The sequence below is a fragment of the Macaca fascicularis genome, chromosome 12 (assembly GCF_037993035.2).
Source record: "Macaca fascicularis isolate 582-1 chromosome 12, T2T-MFA8v1.1".
In the NCBI taxonomy this organism is placed as follows: domain Eukaryota; kingdom Metazoa; phylum Chordata; class Mammalia; order Primates; family Cercopithecidae; genus Macaca; species Macaca fascicularis.
The window spans coordinates 117,904,022-117,920,479 of NC_088386.1; the positions used below are offsets into that span (position 1 = coordinate 117,904,022).

Sequence of the window (16,458 nt, forward strand, 5' to 3'; positions counted from 1 at the left end):
TATTATCAAATAATCTAAGCAGTAGTATCAAGTATCAAGTAATCTAAGCAAATTTAAGCAGTAGAAGTTATTATCAAATAATCTAGATCATGTAATAATTGAATTAGTTTGGCTGCTGGAGGAGAATGAGTCAAAGTGGAACATGAATGGAAGTGAGAAGACCAATGAGGACTGACTGATGCCAAACTATGCAAGACAATGCTAGTAGACACGGAGAGAAGTAGCCCAGTTGGTTATAGTGCTAGTCATAATGGTTACTGCTTATCAAAACTGGAACTGTATGCTTAATATTATGCACTTGATTGCATGCAACTTTTTAAATATTATAAAATTATGACCACACCGCACAGCTCCCAGCCGCTCGAGCGCCTATTTGCTGCCTGGTACTCCTCCATCTAGCTGCCATGATAAGCTCCAGCTGAGCTGCAACAGCCAGTCTAGCGGGTACCGCAGCCTCCCGGGGTCCTACGGCCACCCTCCACCAGGATGGCTGGAATGGCCTTAGTCATGAGGCTTCTAGAGTTATTTCAAGGCAGGATTATGCATCGGAAGCAATCAAGGGAGCAGTTGTTGGTACTGATTTCGGTACCACCAACTCCTACGAGGCAGTTATGGAAGGTACACAAGCAAAGGTGCTAGAGAATGCCGAAGGTGCCAGAACCGTCCCTTCAGTTGTGGCCTTTACAGCAGATGGTGAGCAACTTGTTGGCATGCCTGCCAAGCAACAGCCCAAACAATATATCCTATGCTACCAAGCGTCTCATTAGCCGGCAATATGATGATCCTGAAGTACAGAAAGACGTTAAAAATATTCCCTTTAAAATTGTTCGTGCCTCCAATGGTGATGTCTGGGTTGAGGCTCATGGGAAACTGTATTCTCCAGGTCAGATCGGAGCATTTGTGTCGATGAAGATCAAAGAGACAGCAGAAAATTACCTGGGGCACACAGCAAACAATGCTGTCATCATAGTCCTAGCTTATTTCAATGACTTGCAGAGACAGACAAAGATGCTGGCCAGATACCTGGACTGAATGTGCTTTGGGTGATTAATGAGTCCACAGCTGCTGCTCTTGCCTATGGTCTAGACAAATCAGAAGACAAAGTCATTGCTGTATATGATTTGGGTGGTGGAACTTTTGATATTTCTATCCTGGAAATTCAGAAAGCAGTATTCGAGGTGAAATCCACACGTGGGGACACTTTCTTAGGTGGGGAAGACTTTGACGAGGTCTTGCTATGGCACATTGTGAAGGAGTTCAAGAGAGAGATGGTGGTCGATTTGACCAGAGACAATGTGGCATTTCAGAGGGTACGGGAAGCTGCTGAAAAGGCTAAATGTGAACTCTCCTCATCTGTGCAGACTGACATCAATTTGCCCTATCTTACAATGGATTCTTCTGGACCCAAGCATTTGAATATGAAGTTGACCCGTGCTTAATTTGAAGGGATTGTCACTGATCTAATCAGGAGGACTATCACTCCATGCCAAAAAGCTATGCCAGATGCAGAAGTCAGCAAGAGTGACATAGGAGAAGTGATTCTTGTCGGTGGCATGACTAGGATGCCCAAGGTTCAGCAGACTGTGCAGGATTTTTTTTTGGCAGAGCCCCAAGTAAAGCTGTCAATCCTGATGAGGCTGTGGCCATTGGAGTTGCCATTCAGGGAGGTGTGTTGGCTGTCGATATTACAGATGTGCTGCTCCTTGATGTCACTCCCCTCTCTCTGGGTATTGAAACTCTGTGAGGTGTCTTTACCAAACTTATTATAGGAATACCACTATTCCAACCAAGAAGAGCCAGGTATTCTCCGCTGCCGCTGATGATCAGACACAAGTGGAAACGAAAGTGTGTCAGGGTGAGAGATGGCTGGAGACAACAAATTCCTTGGACAGTTTACTTTGATTGGAATTCCACCAGCCCCTCGTGGAGTTCCTCAGATTGAAGTTACATTTGACATTGATGCCAGTGGGACCATATATGTTTCTGCTAAAGATAAAGGCACAGGACGTGAGCAGCAGATTGTAAGCCAGTCTTCTGGTGGGTTAAGCAAAGATGACATTGAAAATATGGTTAAAATGCACAGAAATATGCTAAGGAAGACCAGTAAAAGAAGGAACGAGTTGAAGCAGTTAATGTGGCTGAAGGAATCGTATACACCACAGAAACCAAGACGGAAAAATTCAAGGACCAATTACCTGCTGATAGTGCAACAAGCTGAAAGAAGAGATTTCCAAAATGAGGGAGCTCCTAGCTAGAAAAGACAGCGAAACAGGAGAAAACATTAGACAGGCAGCATCCTCTCTTCAGCAGGCATCATTGAAGCTCTTTGAAATGGCATACAAAAAGATGGCATCTGAGCGAGAAGGCTGTGGAAGTTCTGGCACTGGGGAACAAAAGGAAGATGAAAAGGAGGAAAAACAGTAATAATAGCAGAAATTTTGAAGCCAGAAGGACAACATATGAAGCTTAGGAGTGAAGAGACTTCCTGACCAGAAATGGGCAAACTTCAGTCTTTTTACTGTGTTTTTGCAGTATTCTACATATAATTTCCTTAATTTGTAGATTTAGTGACCATTAGCTAGTGATCATTTAATGGATGGTGATTCTAACAGTATAAAGTTCACAATGTTCTATGTCCCTAACCTGTCATTTTTCAGCTGCATGTAAAAGGAGGTAGGATGAATTGATAATTATAAATATTTAACTATTTAATGCTGAAGTGACCATATTTTCAAGAGGTGAAATCATCTTGCACACAACAATGAAGGTAGTCAGCCATAGATTTGAAATGAGACCACATATGGGGATGAGATCCTTCTAGTCAGCCTAGTACTGCTGTACTGGCCTGTGTGTACATGGGGTCCTTCAGCTGAGGCCTTGCAAAGCAAGCCGTCTGTGCCATGCTTGTAGATGGGGCAGAGGAATCTAGAACAATGGAAAGCTTAGCTATTTATGTTAGGTACAGCTATTAAAACAATGTAGGAATGAGGCTAGACCCTTAACTTCCTTCAGGCATACTTTTCTAGCTATCTTCTGCCCTATGTCTGGCACCTGCATCCTTGATGATTGTTCTCTTACCCATTCTGGATTTTTTTTAGATAAATATGAAAAGCAAAAAAATAAAAGTAAAATTATGAAGTTAGTTTTTTCTCTTTTATAAAAAGAAGAAACAACTTCTGGCATCAGGAGTTTGAAGAGGAACCTGTCTTTACAGCCTTATTTCCAATGGGTATTAGTTTTCACACTGCTGATAAAGATATACCTGAGACCCGCAAGAAAAAGAGGTTTAATGGACTTATAGTTCCACATGGCTGGGGAGGCCTCACAATTATGGTAGAAGGCAAGGAGGAGCAAGTCATGTCTTACATGGATGGCAGCAGGCAAAGAGAGAGCTTGTGCAGGGAAATTCCCTTTTAAAAACCATTAGCTCTCATGAGACTTACTCACTCCATGAGAATAGCATGGGAAAGACCTGAACCCATGATTCAATTACCTCCCACCGGGTTCCTCCCACAACACATGGGAATTCAAGATGAGATCTGGGTGGGGACACAGCCAAACCATATCACCATGGCACATTGTACATAATACTGTCATGGTGTTCATCTCATTCCATCAACCTACTTGTCCTGCCCTTCCCTCAGAGCTCAATATTGTACCAGTTGTCACCCAATTTCATCTTGGGATGAAAACTCTATTGGGCTCACCTTCATTCACTCATTCATTTACATATAATTTCTACAAACAACTATTGAATGTTTGCAACATGGATTATACTGTGTAGGCATCGAGGACCGAATGGTCAGCAAAAACAGACAAAATCCCTATGCTAATGCAGTGTAGAGTCTAGTGGGAAAGATTGGCTTTGATCAAATGATCATTCTTACCTGTAAAATTATGTCAGTTATAAGAATTATGAAGATTTTTGTGCTATGAGAATATGTAGTAAAGTATTAGCAGGTCATGGAACGTTCCCCTGAAAAAGTAAGGTTGGTTGTAAGATCTGAAGGACAAATAGGACCTAACAAGATAAAAGCAAAGAAAGAAAACCCTACAGTCAAAGGGAATAATATATACAAAGGTCGTAAGGCAGGAAAAAAAAAAAAAAAAAAAAAAAAAGACAACTTGCTCCATGAACTGAAGGCCACTATGGCTGGAACACAGAAAACTCTGTGAAGAAATAATCCCCTTATTCATCAGACCACTATCTTGACCCAAAATGAATATGATCCTGTTCATATAGTAAAATCCATACTGATAATATTGGCCATTATTAATGGGGCATTTACTATGTACTAGTCCATATTTAAACTATTTTATATGTATTAAGTCATTAAATCCTCACCACAATCCTATTAAGGAAATGCTGCTATTATTCTCCCACTTTATAAATAAGAAAACTGAGACACAGGGATAGGTAGCATGCCCACGTCGTAGAGCCCAGATTTGAAACAAGTATCCTGAACCTTATGTTCCTCCTTCCTCACACTCACATGTCACATGTTGAAGGCAGCCTGTCCCCACCTGGCCCCCTGTGTTAGGAAGTTCTGGGAGTCTCTACCACAGCTTTCCCTGGGGAAAGGCTGATGACCGGGAACTGTCATTAACAGTCATCAGTGGGTTCAGCAGTTCCTAAGTGGTGTCTAGGGAGAGGTGAGAATGATTTGTCACCATTTGTTGGAAGAAAGTAAAAAGCACAAATGAATTGGGGCAAGGTTCCAGTCACCCTAGAAAGGTACAGTGGGTGCTGACAGAGAGCTCAGGGCTAGAGGCAAATCATCAACACTTGACTCAGTTTCTGTCTTTGAGAAAGGTAGTGAGCATCTTTATTAAATTGCTGAGAAGAGGATATGCCCACAAGACAGAAGAGATGTTGTAGAAAAACTGCCACACTTGGCAGGCAAGAGACCCCGCTCCTTGTGGCAGCTCTGCCATTGACCTTGGGCAGACACTTAACATCCTCAGGCTTTGGTTTTCTCATTTGTAATGTGAGAGGACTGGAACAAGTGGTCCCTGCAGGCTCTCACAGCCTCTGGAGTTACTGAGACACTGGGAAGTAAAATTCAGCTCCTCTCCTATGTTTCTGAAGGAATAGACTTAAAGGCAAGAAATATTCCTAAACAGCAATAGATAGCCCAGGCCATTCATGCTACAGGAACTTTTGATACCTGGATTACGTAAGTATGTAAATTCAAACAAACAAAAGAGAAATTCTGCAACCCTTTGCAAAACATGAAGATTTTTAAGATGACCTCAACTTGCACCAAAATAAAATTATAAAGGAAATACAAACATCTATTCTTCCCAGTGCTCCAGGTCCCCCCCAAATTTGCATTTGCTTCCTTCTTTCCTCCACCTTATTAATTGTACAAATAAGGGGCACACTAAACATTTAAGTATGCAAATTATAAAAATAATGAATAGTCTATGCTTCTTTTGTGTTCCATTGTAATAAAACCTATTGTTCCATCCATCAGTCTCATTAGAGTAGGTTTTGACCTATACTGAAAAAAAAAACACTCAAATGTTCAAGCTCATCTGCCAAATGAGGGACCTCAGAAGGACAATCTCCACTGTTTCCTCCCCCGTCGAATATTATATGATTCTCCATGGAAATGATGATAATAGATCAGCAGCACTGTGGTTTTACACAAAGGGTAGGACCTCATCGGCAGGCTAGAAGCCTAGAAATTAGAAATATTTCGGTGAATACAGAAAAATTTTCTTATGGTTAATGATATGTTATCCTAATCAGGGTAAAATTTTAAGAAAGAACTTAGAGGTCTCACAGTGTGTTTCCTTCCCAAAGTACAGGAACTAGAAAAATGCTGTTACCAAATATCTTGAGGTAGCTTTTCTGTTGTTAAAAGAAAATACATATTGCTGAAAGAAGAGAGACACTGCAGAAGTTACCTCTCAATCAGCTTTCGACAGGTTATATTGCAGGCATGAAATGAAAGCACCAAGACTTTGATTAGGTGTAGATTTTAATTATGTTTTTCTTGTTTTTTTTGTTTTGTTTTGTTTTGTTTTTGTTTTTTTTAGAAATGGGGTCTCGCTCTGTCGCCAGGCTGGAGTGCAGTGGCGCGATCTCAGCTCACTGCAACCTCCACCTCCCAGGTTCAAGAGATTCCCTTGCCTCAGCCTCCCGAGTAGTTGAGACTACAGGGACATGCCACCACGCCCAACCAATTTTTGTATTTTTAGTAGAGATGGGGTTTCACCATGTTGGCCAGGATGGTCTCGATCTCTTGATCTCATGATCCACCCGGCTCGCCTCCTACAGTGCTGGGATTACAGGCATGAGCCACTGCGCCTGGCCTATAATTATGTTTTAAATTTGGGGCTATATCTGGTCACTATTTAACAGTATGTTCATCCAAAAATTAAGTCCTTTAAAAAATTCTTATTGGGTACTGGATTCCAAGATAGGATTCCATATGTTTCCTATACTTTACTGTTGCCAAGATATAAGACCATGTTTTATCTGCTATTTCTACAATGAAGGCAATGAGTAATTGAATCAATAAATTAAGTGAATAAATAAATTGAACATTTGATTCATATATTTCTAGCAGAAGGCAACAAGCAACCTCTTGGACCAGACAGTTCTATTGATTTTTTCTTAGTCTTATTTATTCCATGTTATTACTTAAATCAAATAGTAAATCAAGCAGTTATAACCTTCTGTTATTGACCCAAAAAAAATACTACATAGGAAAGAATACGTTAAGAAAGAAATTAATAGAAGATTAATACATTTATCAATGTAGCAAAATATTGTCAAACTAAATAACAGAGAAGGAGACTCTCTAAAACAAAGTAATATTTACTCTGGAATGGGCATTGCAATGAGGAATATGCATGCCATAATAAACTGTGTGCATCTGCAGGGAGGTAGAGGAAGACAAAGGTTTTTAAAGAAAAAATGAGGATTGCATAATTGTCTTGAGATAATTATCCTTGGCTGCAAGGATCAATAACAAGGGTGGCGCCAGCATGAGGTTAGACTGGCAGTTGCTGAGCAGATGTCCCCACAGAAGCATTTTGTGTGTGTGTGTAAGGTTGCAATGGCCTTTTTTGCAGTCTTTTGTGGTAGTTCTTGTTATCAGACACTCATGATGAGAACACTCTCTTCCTGGCCTTTCCCAATTCTATTTGTCAGGGTTTTTAACACAAGTAACTCCATTTTGATTCTGACAACTTTCACAATATTTACAGATGATCGTTTAATAATCACTCGAGAGAGAGAGATGTGGGTTTCTTTCTAGTTTACTGAATTCTTCCCTTTTTAGTTGCCACAGAAATCTGTGTGCTGACAGCAGCCCTGTGTGGGACATTTAGGCCCACAGACACTCATGTGATTCTAGAAAATGTCTCAAAGAAGGGACCTGGATTTTCATCCCTTTACAATCCTGCAGTTTAGTTAAACAGTGGCAGCTGAGAACAGCCACTTGTCATCCATTTGGTTATGATTCTTCTGCTTCATCATCAATCCAAGCATTGACCTAGTTGTAGAAATTCAGCTCCAGTCAGTTCTCCTAAATATCTAAAATGTGCACAACAAATCCAGTTCCTCCAACAAGGGCTAATGTTCACCTCTTCTCTGTGTGTTTTTTATACATTATGTATCTGCACTTTTGCATTAAGTGGCTATAATTAATATAATTTTGTTAGAGGCTAACTAAAATAAAAAGCCCTATCAATTAAGAATGCATAATATTTCATCTTAAGAAACACCATCTTCTAAGAATTAATGTCTTTAGACTATCATAAATAAAACATCAAGGAAGATGCTTGTGCATAAAATCTTTGACCACATCTCTAATTAATTTTTCTTCAGGATAAAACTTTTGAAAATAATCCCGTCCAATTGAGAGATAGTAAAAATGTCCTTATTTTAATTTGAATTTTCCTTCTTATTGGAGGTTAAAAATTGTGCATAAAGTCTTTGCCCTGTGTATTTCTTCTCTTGTGAAATATCTATTTACATCCTTAACTTATTTTTCTAAGTCTTACGTTTTTAATACCACATTCGATTGCATGTGTAATTTGTAATTTAAAATAGGCTTCAGTGAAAGGAAGTTTACAAATATATGTGTCATCACCATCATTTAATTATTTCTTTAAATCTTCTTAAAGTTATTCCTTTTAAAATATCTCTACAATTTTTTTGTTAAAATGCCATTGAGAGCACCAAACAGGCGTTCGAAATATCTTAAGACAGTGTTAGGCTGCCACCTAGCATTTCAGTGTGGAACAGTCCAAAACACCCATTGAAGGTTTTCTCATATTCAAAACATATCGAATACAGTAAACACAAAAATGTCACCTTATGTCCTGAATCCAGAAAGGCTAAAAACTAATGTCAATGAATGCAAAAACTAGGACTCCCATAGACTCAGGGACAAGGTATTCCATATATACATATCCTCTATATTTAACACTTGTCACTGTTTACCTTAATTGAAATAAGACCATTACTCTGAAAGTCAAGAAACTTGGGTCCTCATTCGAAACTTAACTGCTAACAGATGTAGTGATCTTTCACAGCACAATGAGCCTCCTCAGGACTCCGTTTTTCCATAAAATATAAGGAAGACAAAGGAAAGCTGTCTTGTTCCTCGCACTCTGCAAGGGTGCAGATTAGTGGTGCGTCTCAGAGAGGACTGTATGCTTCTGGGGCCGTAGGAGCTGTGTAAGGTCGGATATGGAATTGCTTGCAAACTTGCCCTCTTCCTGGTCACCATCCCCTTCATCTCACCCCTTCCCCCGGAGACGGAAGTGCTTTTCAGGTGGAAATGCTTGACCACACGCCGGCTTGACCATGCCTGTGGTCTAATTGGAGAGCTTTAGAGAGGGACAAAGAGGTGAGGATAAAGGACCTGCCTTCCCAATCAGCCTGTCTACAATGACAGTAACGATAGTCCGAGTCCTATTATCATACAGTGTCCAGTGCCTGTACAACATGGACTACTCATGACAGCTTCCTGATCTTCCAAAATTTCTCACCTGCTCGCCTCCTGCCTTCTTCATGGGGGACACATACCCCCCTTCATTCTTCCATAGGCTGTAAATATTTTTCAAAGCATAGTTTCTCTCATCTGCTCTTCTCGCCTCATACTTTTGGCTTCAAAGGAATTACTTATTTGCACATCTTAAACTCTTAGGGTTTGATTGAAAAATCTTTAACTCCTGGGCAGAATTTTCACTTGAGTGCCAGTGATGTGTGTTCAGCTGTCTGCTGGAATGTTTGATGTCCCATCCCTAAAACCATCTTCCTTCTTTACCGTGTATAACCAAACACTCACAAAATCCTGACAGTTTTTTGTGCAGTTGTTTCTCCTGCTCACTGCTTCTTTTCTGTCCTCAAAGGACTCTTCGTGGTGTGCATGGACCATGGTAATGCCTTCTCTTTAGTCCTTTGCTCTTTTAATCCAGATCTTCCCCAGGCAGAAACCCACTTTCCCCCACTGTGCAACAGCATCATTTTCTATAGATGCCCCAAGGTGAGAATGGTTCCTAACCTCACTCAACTCCACCCTGCATGCACCTGCCAAATCAGACGTCTTCAACGCTGGCCTCACTGCTGAAGGCCCAAATCTTCCTGTTGATCTTTTTCATTCTTCTTTCCCACCCTGCCCTGCCAGGATTCCTGTGTTCCAAGCAATTTTATTTCAGTGAGATCCTCAGATCATGTCAACTAAAGACTTGTTATTCAAAAGTGTGGTCTGTGAATCAAGTGATATTGGCATTATCCGGGATCTTTTTGAAAATGCAGGCTTCCAGGCTCCACCCCAGAATTTTGAATCAGAATCACAATCTAAACCTCAACAAGATCCCTGGGAAATTCACATGCATGTGAAAGTTTAAGGAATACAGAATACACACACCCCCAGCCTCCCTATTTTTCTCTCATTTCCATGTATTTCCTTAATTTTACATTCACAATCTAAAATTATCTTGTTATTTTCCTTTCTATCATCTACCTCATCATATTGGAATGTAAGCTTTATGAGAGCCAGGCCCTCATGATATTTACTGCTGTATATTTCTAGTATACATTCAATAAATAATTATTAAGTAAATAAGTTCTGAGCTCATTTCCTTATTCTCACTTTTATTTATGACATATCTCCGGTCCATCTTGCCTTCTCTCCTCCTTTTCTCCTTTTTAGACATTACTTATCTGGGTGGATGCACTGGCTCATGCCTGTAATCCCAGCACTCAGGGAGGCTGAGGCAGGCAGATCACCTGAAGCTAGGAGTTTGAGACCAGCCTGGTCAACGTGGAGAAACCCCATCTCTACTAAAAATACAAAAATTAGCTGAGGGTGGTGGCGGGCACCTGTAATTCCAGCTATTTGGGAGGCTGAGGCGGGAGAATCACTTGAACCCAGGAGGCAGAGGCGGCAGTGAGCCGAGATTTTGCCACTGCACTCCAGCCTGGGCGACAGAGAGAGACTCTGCCTCAAAAAAAAAAAAAAAAAAAAAAAAAAGAAAAGAAAAGAAAAAAAAGGGAAAGGAAAAAAGATATTATTTATCCAACAAATTATAATTTCTCCAAAAAAATATTTCTCAGACACTCCAAGCACATGCCTTTCTGACTTCCTAGACCCTATAAGAACAATTCAGACACCCACACTCACTTCAAGTGCTTCTTGTGTATATGTTTTGTCTCTCCAACCAAAATGTAGATGTCAGGAGGGCAGAATCTGTGCTTTATGCTTTATTGGTATTTCCCAGAATTTACAAGAGGCAGATAAATGCATTCATTCTATGCAAAAAGAATGATTCACCAAAAGAGTCACGGAGAAAGTCTAGAAAAGAGAAATCCTAGAAAATGGTTTGGACAAACCTCTTTACAAGAACAGTGAATAGACTTCGAGTGAGTACCCATAGCAAAGACATGTTATTTAATTCTTATAAGTTAATCACCTCACTTACAAGTTGTGTTTTACATTTTAATATTATTATATTGTCTCATTGAGATTATTTTAAAATAATTCCTTATCCTAGAATGAAATTTGCACCTAATGTTATGTTTAGAGATTTCACATGGTATCTTTGCTACAATAAGATTCAATTAGAATGAACTTCACTTAGGACGCATCAGTTCCTAACTTCCACATTGATTTGTTCATAGGATCTTCCTAGTTTTGAATTTGAAAATAGGGCTAATCTTCCCCACGGTGAGGTATGAACTCTTTCTTGTAGAGACTTTGTCTTTTTCATGATGTTCGTGAGGGTTTAAGATCCTGGACGTATGTTACTCCATTTTCCTGCCCATTCCTACATTGTTTGTGGCACACATCCCACATATACCAAGAAGGCTGATTAGCTAATCTGTCAGTCTTGATAAAGTGCCTGGAAATGCCCTGAAGAATTACCCGAAATAACAGTTTATGCCACAGACACACTGCAAACTGAAAAAAGTTTCAAGCCTTAAACACTCTCCCATACCAATTATCTAACTTCATTATGGTTTTCTATCTTCTATGTCTTCAAGGTGGCATTTAGCATAAAATATTTGCACACTTTCATACTACTAAATAGAAAATACCTTTATATTTTCAAAAAAGGAAAAAAAATTGTCATGAGTAATAAAAATGTTACTAAAAATGAGGTACCAGGTAAGGTGGAATTCTACACAGAACCACAGGTTACAGAGGCAAAAAACAAAGCAAACATGAGGAAAATACAATAAGCTCCATGACCTTGGTTTCCAGGGCGGTTTGATTTATATCAAAGCCAAATGTGGTTCATCCCTTACTAATCACTTATCTGGAAAGGAGAGAATGAAAACATTATTTTTGTTTGTTCATGCCCAGAATGTAAATGAAATTCAGCAAGGAAAATTAAGTCAGTCATCCAAAGACTCGAAACTTTTCTCTTTCCGAAGCCTCCGAACCAAGACTTAGATTTTGTAAAGTTCTGATAAATCACTCATCTGGTTACAACACACATTATAACTGTAAACTGACTAGACTGGTTCAAGTTCCTTCAAGTATAGGTTGAGAGTAGGTGCTTTCCTTTAATCATTATCTATTTATTAAATTGTGTTTCTTATCAAAACCTCAGAAACATGTTAATGCTTTTTTTCCTGAGAAGTATGTAGTGACCGCTTCTCCACTTGTTTAGGATAATATTCTCCAAAGCCTCCTAAGGGTGGGGAGAAGAACTTCTAGAGCTGTGGTGACCCTCTGCCTTAGTGGGTGACCCAACTCTTCCTCACTTCACTGTCAAAACAGGCTCTCTCATGATTCACCATCTCATTGAAGGCACTCACGTTTCCACTCAGACACTGTACGGTGACCTAGTATATCTGTCCTAGGTTGGCTCACTTGTCTTGATATTATATATACTCTATGTGTATTTTTCCCTTGACAATGCCATTTTTAAAATTTAAGTGAGTGGGAAACCAGAGACAGAGGTAAAAGTGTTAATCTTAATGTGCACATTTCACGTAAACAGCAGCCTAACAATAAGAAGGATTATAATCGCAGAACATTCTAAGGTAAGTATAAATGGGAAATTGAAAGGAAAATGAAAGGAAAAGAAAAGTTGAAATAGTGCTTCTGAAAAGCAAAAAAGTATGTTTTGATTTGCTTCTAGAACACAGTGCCCACTTCTTAAATTTTCTTTTTTTTTTTTTTTTTTTTAATTTTGATGAGTAGGCTAAACTACTACTTGCATACATAGGCCTTAAAAGGACTAGTATAACTTGCAAAGAGTAGCTGAATTTACTATTTAATCTATAGTCCTAGAGGAACTTGATAACCTGATTCTTTGTATATTCTTTTCCCAAAGGCTATAATCAAAATTACCATAATGTCACTAAGAAAAATTATTTAAAGACTCTATAAATTTCAATTAATAAGTTACGGATGTCTTAACTCATCAGAACACTTCTGTCAGGTGGGGCAAAATTTTAACTAATGATCAAAAGGAACCTTCAAAACAACGAGACCTAAGAGATAAATTATAAATCACAGTGAAAGGGTAACATATATAGCTTTCCCCACCTTCACATTCAGAATTCAGCAAATTGCACAAGAACTACATTGAAAACTCTTGCCTGTGCCCCCAAGAGAGTCTAAAATGCTACCCTTACTGAAGTACCCACTTTATCTACACTTGAAGACCCAGCCACTTTTGAGAGTAAATTACTTCCGTGAATCTGATCCACATGAGAAATGGAGAAAATCCTCTCTGTTTTCTGCCTGAAACCTGGAACTACCTTCTAAGACCATTATCTGGAGAGGAAGTGATATGGTTTGACTGGGTGTCCCCACCCAAATTTCACCTTGAATTGTACTCCCATAATTCCCATGTGTTGTAGGAGGGACCCAGTGGGAGATAATTGAATCATGGGGCAGTTTCCCCCATATTGTTCTCGTGGTAGTGAGTAAGTCTCACGAGATGTGAGGTTTTATCAGGGTTTTCCACTTTTGCGTCTTCCTCGTTCTCTCTTTGCCTGCTGCCATCCATGTAAAACAGAACTTACCCCTCCTTGTCTTCTACTATGATTGTGAGGCTTACTCAGCCATGTGGAACTGTAAGTCCAATTAAACCTCTTTCTTTTGTAAATTGCCCAGTCTCAGGTATGTCTTTATCAGCAGCATGAAAACAGACTAATACAGGAAAGAAATAGGAAGAGAGAAAAAGACTAGACATCTGAGTTAGCCAACAGTGTTTCTTCTGATATTCTTGCTTAGAAGACTTTATTTCCAAGGACAGACATAGTTAAGAACTAGGGAAAGAGGACCAAAATAAGCAAGTTAAACGATCTAGCCGAAGGTCGTTTCACAGATATGCATGATTCTCCTTTTCAGAAATTAAAGACTTACATAATCAAACCAAAAGGACTCAGAGTCCCTAATGAATCCAACAGGAGAAAATTATTTGCCTCAAAATGCAAACATTTTAACTGATATTTTAAACTGATTTGATTTGCTAAATTTACAAAACTAACAAGTTTCGACTCTTCCAAGGGACCTGGCTTGGATGGAGCCAAAAGTTAATATACCAGCATGTTGCCAAGGGTAGACAACACCCCCCGCCACCCACGTCCAATTATGTTTTCTAATGTGCAAGAGGACCTTCTTTATTTTCTATTGTCCCTTCCCCTCTACATACACACAATACCCCACTGCAAGATGTGAGATATGGCACACAGGAATGGAAGGCAAGATAAAACAGTCATTTTCTCACAGCATAACAGCACAATTGGCACGTGCAGTGCAGGCACAGGCTGATGATGGGAAGCTCTAGGCAGCAGTGGTGGAAAGACAGACAGAGACAGATGCTCATGGGGTATCACTGCCCAAGGGGAGTCAGTGCTAGCATGCGGGTGACATAAGTAGGCTGGTTGAGGCAGCACTAAAGCAAAGTACAGGGAACAGGAACATGGACCTCAATTCAGAAGAGCAAGCCTGACCACCAGCAGAAAAGGAGCAAATAAGGAAGCAGAAGTGTGATTTCCACATGAGGCAACATACCATCTTCCCCCAACCACACCTTAGGGTCTGCAAGAGAATATAAGGAGGGGGAAGCCCTGAAGTTGTATCATGGGACATGTGGCCATCTCTCTCTCTCTCCCATTTCTGTGTCCCCTATTATAGAATGGTCTATACCCACTGCTTCCACATCTTCCTCTCCCAATCTCAACTCTCTTCTCCAATTAGGCTGTCTCTGCCAATGAAACTGCTCTTGTCCATCTAAGCCAGCCATGGGTCAAACCCAATGGTCACTTCTCAGTCTTTACCTTCCTCCCATCTCAGCCCTATTTGTCACAATAGGTCCTCTCTCTTAATAAGTTTTCTTCATTCAGTCTCCAAGATACCACTCTCAACACATTCACTGACATGCATCCTCCTCTTTACTCAACCTTATCATTCTCTGACATCTCGAGCACTCCGGGGCAGTATTTGGATTTCTTCTCTATGCATACTCACTTTAAAAATAATCTTGTTTAGCCCGTAGGCTTTAAATATTATGTTAAAGTCTCCTCAGTTTAATTCTTCATGCCCAAAGTCTCTCCGGCACACCAGATGCATATATCAAAATGTCCACGTCATGTCTCCATTTGGAAGTTGAATGGACATCTCAAAGTTAATGCATCTGAAACGATCTCTTTATTTTTTACCACTGCCCACACACCTAAAACTCCTCCTGCAGTCTTCTAAGTCTTAGAGTCTAGCCATGCAGATACTTAGCCAAAAACTTGGAGTCATCTTTGATGCTTCTGTCTATGTCACATCTCACATCGGTAAATCAATCAGCTCTTCCTCTATGTTCAATCTGCCCACTCCCCACCACTTCCATTGCTACCCTAACCCAGGTCATCATATTGCAGTGGCTTTTGTGCTGGTCCCTTTATATCCACTCTCTTTATATCCGACTACAGACTGTTCCCCCTATAGAAGTCTGAGTAATCCTTTTAAATAATCAGAGCATGTCATTCCTCTACTCAAAACCCACTCACTTAGAATATAATCCAAAATCATTATTCTTGCCTTCAAAACCTATGTTATCTGACCCTTAGGCAATTTTCCAATATAATTTCCTATTAATTTTTCAGTGAGCCCCACTCACACTAGCCTTCTTGCTAGTTCGTAGAAATAAATAAATAAATCCAGCCAGGGACGGTGGCTTACGCCTGTATTCCCAGCAGTTTGGGAGGCCGAGGAGGGTGAATCACAAGGTCAGGAGCTCAAGACCACCCTGGCTAACATGGTGAAACCCCATCTCTACTAAAAATACAAAAAATTAGCTGGGTGTGGTGGCACATGCCAGTAGTCCCAGCTACTTGGGAGGCTGAGGCAGGAGAATTGCTCAAATGCAGGAGGCAGAGGTTGCAGTGAGCTGAGATCGTGTCACTGCACTCCAGCCTGGGTGACATAGCGAGACTCCATTTCCAAAAAAAAAAAAAGCCATGCGCACTCCCAATTCAAGACTGCGCTTTCTGTGCCTGAGACATTCTTCTTTCAAACCTCTGCATGCTCTTCTCCCTCAGCCTTTAGGGCTCTGACCCGTCACCTTTTCAAAAAAGCCTCCTCCCGTCCTTTATGAGGCAGCATATCTCCCCACCCACCTCTTACCCTACTTTGTTTTCTTCCTAGTACTTTCACTATTTAGCACATTAAGTATTGATATGCTCATTGTCATGCTTCTCCAACAAGAATATAAACTTACTAGTCTTCACTAAGGGAGAAACACCATTGCAGTTAGATAAGCCACAATTAAGATTAGCCAGCAATTGAGTAAAGGAGGCAGGTTCTGAGACTCCAACGTCAAGCACCAACTGGCCTTGGGGGCCTCCAGCAACCACATGTTCCTGTTACACCCTGAAGGTGGCATTTCACACTCAAATGCCTGCAGACCCTTAGAGTAAAGCAGGAGGAAGGCCTGGAAGAATAAACTGGAGAGAGCAGGCCCCTTCCAAGGGAGCAGCCA

The 16,458-nt window shown here is 40.3% G+C and overlaps 1 pseudogene; it reads left to right on the forward strand.

Annotated features, from left to right (window-relative positions):
- Positions 1-404: 404 nt before the first annotated feature.
- Positions 405-2,712, forward strand: LOC102132780 (stress-70 protein, mitochondrial pseudogene; annotated as a pseudogene).
- Positions 2,713-16,458: the final 13,746 nt, after the last annotated feature.